This window comes from Elaeis guineensis, chromosome 6 (assembly GCF_000442705.2).
Source record: "Elaeis guineensis isolate ETL-2024a chromosome 6, EG11, whole genome shotgun sequence".
Lineage (NCBI taxonomy): Eukaryota > Viridiplantae > Streptophyta > Magnoliopsida > Arecales > Arecaceae > Elaeis > Elaeis guineensis.
In genome coordinates, this window is record NC_025998.2 from 23,886,993 (window position 1) to 23,901,818 (window position 14,826).

At 35.4% G+C, this 14,826-nt stretch overlaps 1 pseudogene; it reads left to right on the top strand.

Annotated features, from left to right (window-relative positions):
• Positions 1-305: 305 nt before the first annotated feature.
• Positions 306-9,527, top strand: LOC105046988 (receptor-like serine/threonine-protein kinase SD1-8; annotated as a pseudogene).
• The last annotated feature ends 5,299 nt before the right edge of the window (positions 9,528-14,826 follow it).

Here is a 14,826-nt window from a genome sequence, read left to right on the forward strand (position 1 = left end):
CAACCACCATCTCGACAGAGTATTTACTCCACCTAGAAAATTCAAAATTGGATTAAGAAGTTTGCTGAGTTTTATTTTTTATTTTTTTAAATAAAAGAAAGAAAGAAAGCCACAAGATACAACAGGACAGTAGAGTTTTAGAAGTTTCAATCTATCGGCAAATTAAGACTATAAAGACAGGCAGCTGCAGTTTCAGAAGCTTACTGCAATTCGAGTCAAAATATGCCTACGGGACGTCCTCTTGGTAGATATAAAACCATGCCCACCAAGAATACCGAAACCACAAAGACAAGCAAGTGAACGCCATGAAGAGTTGGCCACTTTCTCTTCTTTTCCTCTTTAGCCTCTTGTCTCTCTCCATTGCAGGAGACACCATCACCCCGAACACCCCACTCAGCGATGGCCAAACTTTGGTTTCAGCAGGTGGGAACTTTGAATTAGGCTTCTTCAGCCCAGGCAATTCGATGAATAGATACTTGGGCATTTGGTACAAGAAGATCTCAACTCAGACAGTTGTTTGGGTTGCCAATAGAGAAGCTCCACTGACTGACAATTCCGGAAGTCTGAACATCAGCAGCGATGGAAATCTCATCATCTCCAATCAGGCAGCCAAGGTTGTCTGGTCGACAAGTTCATCCAAAGCGAGCAGTCCAGTGGCACAGCTCTTAGATACCGGGAATTTTGTTCTGAAAGAAGGTAACAATCATTCATATAGCTTGTTGTGGCAGAGTTTTGACTACCCATGTGATACGTTGCTTCCAAGAATGAAACTTGGATTGGATTTTACAACTGGTCTTGACCTATATCTTACCTCATGGACGAGCACTGATGACCCTTCGCCAGGGGACTACTCATTCAAGCTCGATCCTCGTAGATCACCAGAATTCTTCATATGGAAGCAATCGACAAAAGAGTATCGAAGTGGGCCTTGGAATGGGATTCAATTCAGTGGTGAGCCTGAGATTCATTCTGGCAACTACTTCACCTTTGAATTTTTCGTTAATCCACAAGCAATGTATTACATGTATGAAGTTGTAGACAGCTCGATCATTTCAAGGTTTATACTGAACCAATCGATGGTTCAACGATATGTTTGGTTTAACTCATCGGTAGGGTGGAGCCTCTATAGGTCAATACCAAAAGACCAATGCGATTATTATGCTGAGTGTGGTCCTTATGGCATTTGCAACCCGAATGAGTCGCCAATCTGCAAGTGTCTTCATGGATTCAGTCCCAAGTCACCACCAGACTGGAATCTCAGAGATGGGCAAGATGGGTGCGTGCGGAATACAAGGCTGGATTGCCAAGGAGATGGATTTCTAAGACTGTCTCATGTCAAGTTGCCAGACTCCTCAAACTCCACTGTGAACGAGAGCATGAGCATTGAGCAGTGTCAGGAAACCTGCTTGAATAATTGCTCATGTATGGCTTATGCAACTGCTAATATCAGTGGAGGAGGCAGTGGTTGTATTACTTGGGGAGGTGATCTGATAGATATTAGGCAATTTGTTGATGGTGGGCAGGATCTCTATGTTCGTCTTGCAGCATCCGAACTGAGTAAGTCTTTACATTTTCTTTTACTTGCTTTAACTTGTTCCTAGATACACGTTGAATCTTGCCTCAGGACACATATTAATTAGAGTCTGCAGCTGAAGATGTTAACTCTAGGTTATATGGGTTTGTTGTCTAAATAGGTTTTAAGATGGGAATGCAATTCAAACGCGGTTATTCCATTTGCAGTTCTCCAATCTCTTTCATAAACAATAAATGTAGTTATTCCTTTTGATTTAGATATTAGAGGCATGCAGAGGAAAGTTTAAAAATGGGACACTGATGTCTAATCAGTTAGGTTTCTTTTTCCTATGCCTTGTTCACTCATCTGTGACTAATGTATACTCTAATTTTCCTCTATGAAATTGAATGCTACAGTCTAAATGTGTTTATTCCTTTTCCCATGCTTTATTCATTCAGATATGCTCTTTAATTTTCCCATATGAAGACTCCAGATTCTATTATGGTAGATAGAGAAGAAGATGAGAATTTGTAGTATTTTCACACAAGAGATGAAGAGAGTAGACCTATTAGTAGAAGAGAACTGTTGACTTTATTTTATATTTCTTCAACTCTTTTTATCCAAAATGGCTCAAGTACATCCCTTTATATAGAGGATTTTACAATCCTTCAACTACTTTCTATACAAAATACTAAGAGCCATATTTTTAATTTTTATACAAGTGACACTTTGGTTTTATACATGTGAAGATGTTCTAAGTGAATTTCATGGGAAATATTAAAGGTTATTGCTAATAACAAGACAATATTAATTTGGTTTACAAATTCCAACATCCTCTCTTGAATCAAGTTTTGTGTGATCAACCATTCCAAGCAATATTTTCATTTTGTAAAATAATTCTGAATTAAAGGGCTTGGTGAAAATGTCAGCTTGATCTTCAACTTTGATAAACTCTAATTGAATCTTCTTTTCTTTTGTTTGATCTCTAATAAAATGGAAGCGAACGTCGATGTGCTTGCTTTGTTCATGATGAATAGGTTTCTTTACTATTGCGGATTTGTTGTCTGCATAGATCTTTGTAGCTTCACTTTGAGGATATCGAAACTCCTTCAACAATTTTCTAAGCCACACCACATGGCACATGCATGAAGATGTAGCTATATATTCTACTTTATATGCAGAAAGAGCAACTATAGATTGTTTCTTTAAAAGCCAAATGAAAGCCACATCACCTACATAGAACATGAAGTCTATTTTGCTCTTTTGGTTATCAAGATCTCCACCCTAATCGCTATCTGAATAGCCAACAAGTTGAAATTCATTGGAAAAAGAATATAACAAACAATGACTTAGTATACCTTTGATATAGCGAGGAATTCTTATGGCGGTTTTGACATGCATTGATATTGGCTCCTCCATATATTGACTTACTAGCTCAACACCATATAAAATGTCTGGCCTAATACATGTCGAATATCTTAGGCTTTCAACTAAACCTTGTCAGGATCTTGTTTCAAGAGCTTAATGTTGCATTCCATTGGGGTATCAATTGGTTTACAATCTTCTATGTTAAATCTTTTGAGTACTACTTTTGCATATGCTTTTGTGAGATAAGATATCCTCTTTATTTGCTTCGCTTCAATGCTGAGAAAGAATGAAATAAACCTGATGTCCGTCATCTCGAATTCACGAACTATAGTTTTCTAGAATTCTTCAAACATGTGTAGATTAGTGTCTGTAAAGATAAGATCATCTACATACAAGCAAGCAAGTAAGATATCACGATTCTCATTTAAATTCATATAGAGGGCACCTTCATATGAACATTTGATATAGCCATTGTACTTAAAGGAAGTATTAATTCTTGCATTCCATACTCTAAGCTTGTTTTAGGCCATATAAAGCCTTTTTCAACTTATAAATGCCTTGGGTTGTTCTGCATATACCTTTTCTTCAATGTAGTCATTCAAAAAAATAGATTTAACATCCATTTAAAAAATAGACCAACCATTTTGTGTGGAAATTTAAATAATTAAATGAATTTTTTTTATTTGAATAAGAGGGGTGGATACCTCATCATAGTCGATGTCGGTCTTTTGCTTGTACTCTTTTGCCATCAATCTTATTTTGTACTTTTCAACTTGGCCTTGTGCATTCTTCTTTGCCTTGTCCACCCACTTAACTCCAATCACCTTTTATTCTTTGGGTAAGAAATCAACTTCCATGTGTAGTTCGTCTCTATTAATTTGATTTCTTCATCCATAGCATCTTTCCACCTTTTGTTTTATATGGCATCTTCAAACTTTAAAGGCTCATAATTTGCAAAGAGGCAAATAAGATGGAGTTCATTGGTAACATCATAGAGTTCTCTTAAGCTTCTATCTTTTGGTTTGGCCTTAAACTATCTTCTAATGATGATGATGAAATAGAAGGTGTTGGTGAAGATGGTGGCGATGGCTTTTAAAGCTCCATGTTCATATGTTCTTCTTCTTGAATTTGTTCAACCTTGTTGTGCCAATCTCATGCTTTTTCCTCATCAAACTCTACATCTCTACTTACAACAACTTTAGAATTGTAACAATCAAATAATTTGTAGGCTTTAGATTTAGAATTGTACCCAATGATGATGAATTTAGAGCTTTTGTTATCCAACTTGGACCTCCTTTGTTTGGGAACATATGTATAGGTGATGCACCTGAAAACCTTCAAGTGAGAGATATTCGGCTTCCTCTCAAACTATGCTTCTTGTGGTGTCTTCTTCTCCAAATTTAATGTAGGACACTGATTTAGAATGTAAACAACACAAACCACCACCTCGGTCCAAAACTCCTTCAGTAAATTCTTACTTTTGAGCATACTTCGCACCATATTGAGAATAGTGTAGTTCTTCTTCTCAACTGTTTCATTTTGTCGGAGGGAATAAGATGCCGTTAGTTAATGCTGAATACTACATTCTTCATAAATTCTTTAAATACTTTCAAGATAAACTCGCCATCTCGATCTAATCAGATAGCTTTGATGGAGTAGCCTTTTTCATTTTCCACTATCGCCTTGAATTTTAGGAACATGCTAAAAACTTCTGATTTTTCTTTTAAAAAAATACACCCAAGTCTTTCTTGTATAATCATCAATGAAAATGAGAAAGTATTAATATATACCAAAAGATGTTGGGACAATGGGTCTACAAACATCTATATGAATAAGATGGAGTGGCTGTCTTTCTCTAAATCGTGCCTCTTATGGAAAGCTTCTTCTTGGTTGTTTGCCTCGCACACATCCTTTACAAAGTTGCTCAGAATGGTCTATGTGTAGCAAGCTATGTACCATCTTTTTGCTTGACAAGAGGTTAAGATCATCAAAGTTGAGATGTCCAAACCTCAAATGCCATAGCCATAAGGAATCTTTGATAAACTTTTTTCAAGCATTTTGCCACATCAGTTTTGATATTTAGAATGAATATTCTATTGTTTGACATTTCTACTTGGGCAATCACATTATTCGAGCCATTTTTAATATAAAGCTTCTTATCTTTCATGTAAACATCATAACCTTTCTCTAATCATTGGCCCAAGCTTAATATATATTTTTTTATTTTCAACACATAATAAACATCACAAATAAATTGATGGTTCCATCTTTGAGGCGAATAAGGATTTTACTTTTGTCTTTTATTGGAACATTCGGAGAATTGCCAAAATAGGCTTGAGTTTCAATCGACACATCTAGCTCCACAAATATGCTTCTATGGCCGCACATATGGTCACTTGCTCCCATGTCCAAGTATCAACTGTCATACTTGCTGGCTTCATTTTCTTTGTAAGCTATCAACAAGAAAAAATCTTGTTCTTCTTTTTTAACAAAGTTGGCTTTCTCTTCATTTTGATTACCTTTATTATGATAACATTTAGAAGCATAATGGCCATATTTTTTGCAAACATAACAATGAACTTTAAATTTGTACTTTCGACCTACTGTTTCTCCTCTCCCTTGTCCACCATTTGGGCTTTGACTTCTTTCTTCGTATCTTCCTTGTCCTCCACGATCATGGCCATAGCCACATCCACAACCTCGGCCTCTACATCAGTGACTTGGACTCTCATCTCTTTTAGAAGCTTCTTTTTTGTCCTTCAAAAAAAAATTTGACTTGAGAACTTACTCAATTGTATCTTGATTCTTCTTTTTTTTTTTTTTGCTTATATGCTGTCAATGATCTCATAAGCTCATCTATAGATATAGGCTCCAAGTCTTTTGATTCTTTGATGGCCACAACAATGTTCTCGAACTTGTCATTCATCGAGCATAGAATTTTTTTGACTACATAGACATCCTCCAAGTTCTCATCATTCCTCCTTAGTTGGTTCACCGTGAAAAAAATTTGGGTGGAATAGTCTGCAATAGTTTCAGACTCTTTCATCTGTAATGCTTCAAATTTGGCTCGGAGTATTTAAAGCGAATCTTCTTCACCATTTCTATACCTTTATAGGCATTCTCAAGGATTTTCCATGCTTGTTTAGAGGCAGTGGCATCTATAATCTTCTCGAAGTTTGCTTTATCTAAGGCTCGATAGATGAAGAAGAGCGCCTTCTTATCCTTTCTCCTCAACTCCTTGAAAGTTTGGTTTGCCGTGGTATTTGTTTCATCTTGAGGCTCTTCATAGCCACTCTCCACTTTCCAAATATCATGGAAGCTAAATAGCGCCTTCATTTAGATGCTCCAATTCTCATAATTTTTATTGGTGAGGCAAGGTACTTGAAGTTACAACCCACTTGCCATCTCTCTCAAAAGTGCCCTAATACCACTTTGGTGTAGTAGATAGAGGAGGAAAGGAGTATTTGTAGCATTTCTCATATAAGAGATGAAGAGAGTAGACCTATTAGTACAAGAAAACTTTTAACTTTGTTTTAAATTTCTTCAACTCTCTTTATCTAGAATGGCTCTAGTACATCCCTTTATCTAGAAGATTTTACAATCCTTCAACTACGTACCTTCTACACAAAATACTAAAAGCCATATTTCTAATTTTTATATAAGTGACACTTTGGTTTTGTACATATAGAGAATATCTTAGTGAATTTCATAGGAAATACTGAAGATTGCTAATAGCAAGACAATATTAATTGGGTTTATAAATTTCAATAGATTCTTCTCATAAGAAAGAAAAATGTAATCTTCAGTCTTCATGTTTTGAAAAATTCACCATGGCCATAGAACTTTGAACTCATCTTTAGCTTATGTTTTCTAATTGCTTGATCCACACTGGTTGATTATGAAAGGGAAGATTTCAATGCAAAATATCAAAATAATAGCGCAGAGATAATTGACAGGTGCACATAAACTAAAAGATGATCTCGTTTTCAATTCCGATTGATTACTAAAAAGCCTTCCTGAATACTTCCAATGGAAGACATCCTAGATAAAAATTCTCCACCCACAAATGATGATCACATCCTAAATTGAATTCATTGTTCCCATATCTGAAGGCAGTTGAAATTTTGGCCTTTCCCAAGATAATAAAACCAAGTATCAAGCCTTTAGTTTTGAAGCTGCATCTGTTTATTATACACCTGTCATCTAGTTAAATACTACAACAAAATGGTTAGTTTGTTATTTCACTGCTGTAAATAGATTAAACTGAGTGAAAAATTGTATCCTGATGCCATTAAAATAACGCGCGCACAGGCTCAACTGGAGGCGACCCGAAGAAGAAGAAACAAGCGATAGTTATTATCGTTGTAAGTATAGCATGTGGGCTGCTGTTATTGGTGGCAAGTGGATGTTCATCTGGCATAAGATTTTCAACAGTCATAGTAAGTTTATTACAGTTTTTTTCTCAGAAAACAACTGAACAAGGAGTTGCTATTTCCTAAATCCATGTACTCATCACTTTCATGAATTCTTCTAAACCAGACGTTAAGTTAGGTGGTCCAAGGCAGCTGTCTTTGACTTTGCTCATACTGCATTACGTCCTGCTCAAGACCACCAGCCAGAAAATGAAGGTAACAGAGAGAAAGAACTGGAACTCCCCCTGTTTGAACTAAGCACCATAGTGATGGCCACAGACAACTTCTCTATCGCCAATAAGCTTGGTGAGGGTGGTTTTGGCTCTGTTTACAAGGTAATGTAGGCATCTCATTACAACATATGTTTGATTTGGTTATCATTTATAGTGAAAATTCCTGATGACAGCATTTAATCAATTTCTGTGTGAGGCTAAGTTTGTACACACGGTGACTATCATTGTTTTCATCGTATCCTTTTCTTTTGTTTGTCTGGTTAAAGAAGTTGACATGCTCTCGGATGATGACCCCATGAAAGCTGGTTGTAATGGAGCAGGGTGAACTTGAGGATGGGCAGGGCATAGCTGTGAAGAGGTTGTCAAGGCATTCGCTCCAAGGCACTGATGAGTTCAAGAATGAGGTTATGTTGATCGTCAAACTTCAGCATGTAAATCTTGTTAGACTGCTTGGTTGCTGCATTCAAGGAGAAGACAGGATGCTAATCTATGAATACATGCATAATAGAAGTCTGGACACCATTATATTCGGTTCGTCATTCTTACCTATTTCGAACTTCATCAGATTTAAGGATTTAAATAAACATTAACAATCTTGATGTGGTACTACAAAATACAAAACATTAAGCCTACAGATTTCCTACTTTGCTGATTTAATTAGGCTGAGATATTCATGGAAACTAGACTATAGAATTGTTCTCAAAAATAATTTCATTTGTCTATTGGCATGGAGTTGGCTTTCGTGCATATATATATATATATGAATTTTTCTTCTGAAAAGGCAAAATTTAAGGTGTTTTCAAAAATTTAATGATCAAATTGCTTGATTATTGAGCAGATAAAACCAAATCCACACTCCTGACTTGGCAAAAACGCTTCAGTATCATTGTACGGATCGCCCGTGGACTTCTTTATCTTCATCAGGATTCCAGGTTCAGAATCATCCACAGGGACCTCAAGGCTAGCAACGTTCTTCTAGATAAAGACATGAACCCCAAAATATCAGACTTCGGCATGGCAAGAATATTTGGAGGAGATCAGAGTGATGCATATACCAAGAGAGTGGTTGGAACATAGTAAGCATCTTTTTTTATAAATACTTTTGTCGTGTTTATTGTGACCTGAAAACTTTTCATCCTACACTTTCTACAAAATGCTCTTTTAATAATTCTGGTGATGTCATGCAGTGGGTATATGTCTCCAGAGTATGCCATGGATGGTGTTTTCTCTGTGAAGTCAGATGTTTTTAGTTTCGGTGTCTTGGTGCTTGAAATCATAAGTGGCAAGAAGAACAGAGGAATTTATAATACTGAACCCAACCTAAGCCTCCTTAGTCATGTAAGAAAAATGATGGGATTCATGTTTTATCAAAGTCTTTGCCGTCTACTTGCTAATGTCTTCTCAAATATTGATTTAAAAACTTTCAGGCGTGGAAATTATGGAATGAAGGCAACAGCTTGGAACTGCTAGATAAGTCAATGGGTTGCTCTTATTCAATTAATGAAGTACTCAAATGCATACAGGTAGGCCTCTTATGTGTTCAGGATAGACCCGAGGACAGACCCCATATGTCAACTGTAATTTTGATGTTGGATGGTGCAAGCGCAGTGCTACCACCACCAAAGCAGCCTGCTTATTGTAGCGAGAGAAATGCAACGGATATGGAATGGTCTTCGAGTTGTACTGTGAATGAAATAACAATGACAATGTTATCTGGTCGTTAGAGGACTGGAATATTACTGGCTGAAGGTCTATGCCAGCGTGGAACTAGGCAGCCTTTGTCCAAGAAAGATTACCCACTGTCTTACTTATGTGACAGTTCAAAAGAGATGTCCCTTCCCCGTCTATATCTGTTGCAAAAAATTTGAAGTGAATGTATTACATTAAGAATAGTACTTGACTTACTGATTGGAATATGAAAGATGACTGCTTGAAGGGAGTATGCTACTGCAAGTGAAACAGAGACAGCAGTCACACAAGTTCTAGCTGGTCTTAGATAACAATGTATCTCTGGTACATTTGGTGCCTCTTCATAATTGTTCTTATTTGCCTCCCTCACTGTAAGAGTGAACCCTCCATGTATATACTTTCTCTTTATTTATATATGGATGCAGACACACACACACACACACACACGTATTCATGGGGTGTATTTCCACTATTTTCCTCAGAAAGACTGTCATCTTTCCAAATCTATTAGGTTGATAGTATTATTATAAAATCTTTGAACTGATGATGATTTTCATTACAATATCAGAGGATATGCCTCATACTTTCTTTTGTGTTTTTTTGGTTCAGATGTCACATTCTGTATATGAAATCCTAGAGCTGAATAATAGAATTATGGAACAGTTACAAAGAGCTGTCTTTTGACAATGCTAATTTTTTTCATACTGCAAAAATCTAGTAGACATGGTTAGTTTTCCAGACCAGTTGATATCTGATCCCCTGCTTCAATTTTCTCAAAAGGAATTTAACTTGAAAGATACAAATAAATGCCCACACAGGTTTTGTGAGCTCACTGATCACAAACCAGTTATTTACAAAGCACCCCTTTTTTCCCCTTCTTGCAGGAAGAAGTTCTCGGAAGAGCATTTTTGGAAAGCAACAGTAAGGAAATTATTTCAATGGAATTGCAATTTTTGGAGAGAGCTGTCGATGAAAAGTACTACTTAAGTAAGATTTTGCTCAAAAAAAAAAAAATCTTAAATAAAATACTTCAAAAATTTTGCTTCTTACTTCTTTATAAAAAGAATATATTTTTGCTCACAGTTATTACTCACTATATAAGCTTAAAATTAGGCAAAGCAACTAATTTACTTTTAATTGTGCAACCTATTTGTCTTTATCCATGAATTTTATGTGCATCCTGATTGATCAAGGAGGATGAAAAATTTTCTTAATCTACTCAACTCAATTTTTTCAAAAAAAAAAGGGAAAAGTATGATTTATGTCTTCCTTTCCCTTCGTTGATGATCATAAACTAAGATACATTGCATGTATTTTTAATGATAAGGTCCAGCTTACATAATTTAAATCGAGTTTCTTCCAAGTTCAAGTGGGGCTAGCTATCCAAAAATAGATATAACTAATAGAACTAAGCATGAGAATGTTAAAATCTTAAAAGAGATAGATCTCAACTTTTATATCAATTTTGCCATCTATCATTTTGCTGAATTTTTCTTAGATCAGAAAATATATTTGATCAAAATCTTTTTTCGAAAAGAAGATTTTCGGTTGACAAGTCCATTTTAAGGCCCAAACAATTAAATTTAGACTTAATCACTAAAGCATGACCCTCTCTTAAGGACTGGTATTATATTGTGGATCTTAAAAAGTTATCTAATTCTTTAAAAAAAAAAAGATCATCTCAAGTGGATATCATATAATCAAGTTAAGGCATCTAGAAATTTGGTGCAAAATTTGATTTTCCAATATGGTGGATCTCACTCTCGAATCCTGTCCATCCCTACTCGTAGTCGCTAAAATTATCTGCAATGAGTCTAGTGATCCTCTTAAATCATATCCATATAGTTAGCTTATTTAGATGGTATGGGTGCTTATGAATGAGTACACAACCCATCATCATCTCTAAAGGGCCAAGTGATCACTGATTAATAAGCAAATTAGGCCTTTCATCGTGCATCCATTAGATACATTAATTTGTACCACCTTTGGTGTATGCTTTATTTTCTTAGGTTCCCGCTATGTCCCTATCCAAAATCCCAGCAACTAGCCCTTCACTTGTTAAAGGATTCATATGTACTAGAGAAACAAGAAAAATAGTGCATGGGTATAGAAAGGTGGATACATACATACATCCATAAATACATATACATATATACGTATGCATGTCTAAGAATCCAGCCTGCTGATTTCTTAATTTTTTTCACATGAATTTTAAAGCACACCAAAAAAAAAAAAAAAAAGAAGAAGAAGAAGGAATGAAGTTCATGTGCTATGCACGTGAGAGAGGGAAGGAAGACTCCCAATGGGCTCTTCTCCATTTCTGACTAGGAAAGGGGATTCTAGGATTTCCAAAGTTTGATTAAATCTCTAGATTTCATCTATAAAATGATGTTCTTCTCCTCCCTTAGACCCCATCACCGATTCCTTGCAAGGATTGACCTACTTGATTTTCATATATTTGTTGGAGATTATTCAGTATGTTAAATTTCAATTCAAGGTTTAGGTTTCTGAGTTGATTTAAAGTATTTTGTTATTGTTATCAAATTGAGATGAGAAATTTTTGGACGACCTACATGGGTATTAACATATAAGGGACAAGATCACATGTGTCAATTCATTTATTGATGTCAAGGGTCATGATGAAGGAAGCTAGATATGGAATAAATATCGAATTGATTCTACTCATAGAGATGTTGATTTGAAGTCTTCTAATTTGTTGAGGTTTGGAGTTAATCTTTTTTTTTAAAAAAAAAAATCAATTTGTAATTGTTTAATTGAAATTAATTTAAGATAAATCTAGGATTAACTCACTCCAATTAGTTTCAGATTTATGAGATTTTAGATGAGGAGTAGAACTTATACAAGGGGTTCAAATATAGAAGTGGATGAAGATTTAATCTTGTTGTGATATGCTTGAGGGACAAAGCAACCTAAAAGTTCGCTCAAAATCTATCAAAAATTTGAAAAGTCGGATCTTTTTAGATTTTGGTGTAAAATAGCATTCTTGTCAAGATTCATCCAATAACCCTAGAAGATTTGGTAGATTTAGATTAGAGTGCACAATAGCAGTGTGGTAGTTGACTTATATTAAAATTATTTAAATATATATATATAAACTCTAACTCAATAAGTGTTATGTACAGAGAGTTGATTTAATTTTCAATAGAAGAGACCGCCACTGATAAATGAAAGGATAAGGTTATTGATCTTTGGGCTCATCTAGACGTTATAAAACTATCTTCAGTTGATTGTTCTTTTGTTATCCGTAAGGATTAGAAAAATTTTGAACATCTTACATTTAGGATTAATAGATTGATAATCCTTGGTTGAGCTTGGATGTAGAATGCTTTGGGGGTATGGATATCCTTTTTTTAGCCTTGACATTATTACTCCATTTGTTTGAATGGATTTAAGATTTTTCTATGATAAGAGTTTAATTGTTACATCATGCAGGAAGTTAAAAGGATAAAGAAAGTTATAGATCATGCTGAGCATCTAATGCTCCAGACTCTTCTATTTTTATTAAGAGTAGGTTGGGTTGATAATAATTTTCATGTAAAATTAATCAAGAGCAACCAATTTCATAGACAAGAAATTGTAGTATTTTAAGCCAGTATTAAGAGATCAAGAGAATTCATTGCCTTGTGGATAGAAAGAATCTAATTTTGAAATACTATATAATCATTTATGTTGAGGATTTACAGAGCAAGCACTTTGAGATGTAGATAATTTGGAAGCACAAGGACAATATGAGGGCTATTTACTTTTAATGTTTGAAACCTCAGATATGCCAATTTTAAGGATATAATTATTTTAAGGAGAGAGAATGCAAGAACTCAGCCCATTGTTTTCATAATTTTTTTCATATGAATTTTAAAACACACACAAAAAAAAGGAAGGAATGGAGTTCACGTGCTATTCATGTGAGAAAGGGAAGGAAGATTTTTGATGGGAGTCTTCCTCTTCTCCATTTTTGGTTAGGAAAAGAGGATTCTAGGATTTTCAAAGTTCGATTAAATCCCTAGATTTCATCTGTGAAATGATGCTCTTCTCCTCTCTTAGACCCCATCACCAATTCCTGGCAAAATCACTACCGATCTCTCGAGTTTTTCTTGCCTCCAAGTTTTCTTGGTTTTTGTTTGAAAAGATTGCTGATTTTTTCTTCTTTTGGCATTGATGGACAAGGGTAGTAGTTCTTTCCTTCTCTCCCCTTTCTCTTCCTGAATTTCATCAGTTGCCATCACATTTTTTTGGACTGGCAAGCTATCATTTGAGTTTGAAACCGGCTCCTTTGTTCTATACATTTTCTTTTGATTTGGATTTTTACGGACTCCCACCAGCTATGGCCACCAACGGGATCTACTCCTTGCTATTCCTAAGTATCACTATTAGTCACTGGCTCCCTATCTTGTGTTGCCTATCAAGGAGAGAGAGGGGGGAAGAAGCTCCCCTATTTTAAAGAAGGGGGGGAGAGAGAGAGAGTTGTATATCTCTCTTCTCTCTTTTTTTTCTTTCTTTCTCTCTCTTTCCTAGATTTCTCTATTCTCTTTCTTCTTTTCTCTCTCTATATGATGAGAGAGGATTGGGTGAAGGGAGATTCCCAAGACTGATATTAAACCCATGGTGACCCAGTAGAGGGTCCAAGACCAATACTGGTCTCCATATTGGTTTTCATGGAACATCCATCATTGGCAATGTTTATTTTGAACATGTTAAATTCTTACTTCTTCATCTACAGATCGAGTTACCTAAGATATGATCTACTCAAATTGTCATATCATTATCAAGATAGTTGTGTTCTTCCTTTTTCACAATTTTCCACCATAATTATAAACATTTTATGATTTTCCCTGGTTATCAAGTTTGGCTATGTATGGAAGCGATCAAATTGGATGAAAAAATGTTAAGCAAGGGATGGATACACTAATTCCTAAATCAAAGATGTGTTGAGATTATATTTTTGATTGGACATACTAGTCGTGGATTGGTAAATCCTGCTCCAAAGCTTATCGTCAGTAGAGGTAAGAATTTTTAAACATTGATCACCTATTTATATAAAAATAATTTTATACATCAGTAATTTCGATCTATATATCTTTGATAGTGACATGTTATATATTTAATTGTTAGGTATATATTTATGACTTGTTTGATGTTATGTATTACATATCACTAATCTTGACTTGGATGAATTTCGATAATCACGTACACGAAATTTAGTAAAAGAACACGATCTTGAATTATAGTACTTAACAAGCACATAATTAAGCTATGTGATTGAATGTAAGGTTATGGTGCTCTAGGCTAACCACTTTAGTAGTGCTCTGCCATAAGTTTGAATCATGGTCGTGATAGTTCAGAGGAGAGCACTTATGATCCTTTGGGTTAGCCACTTTATTGGTACCCTCCCACCGACTTAAAATGTGGCCGTAGTAATTTAGGGTCCAACACTTGTGGTCCTGTAAACAAGCCACTTTATTGGTGCCCCACCACAGGTTTGAAACATGACTGTGGTAAATTCAGAATTGAGCACTTATGAACTATTGGACTAGCTACTTTCTTGATGCCCCACCACAAACTTAAAATGTGATTGTGGTAGTCCATATGACTA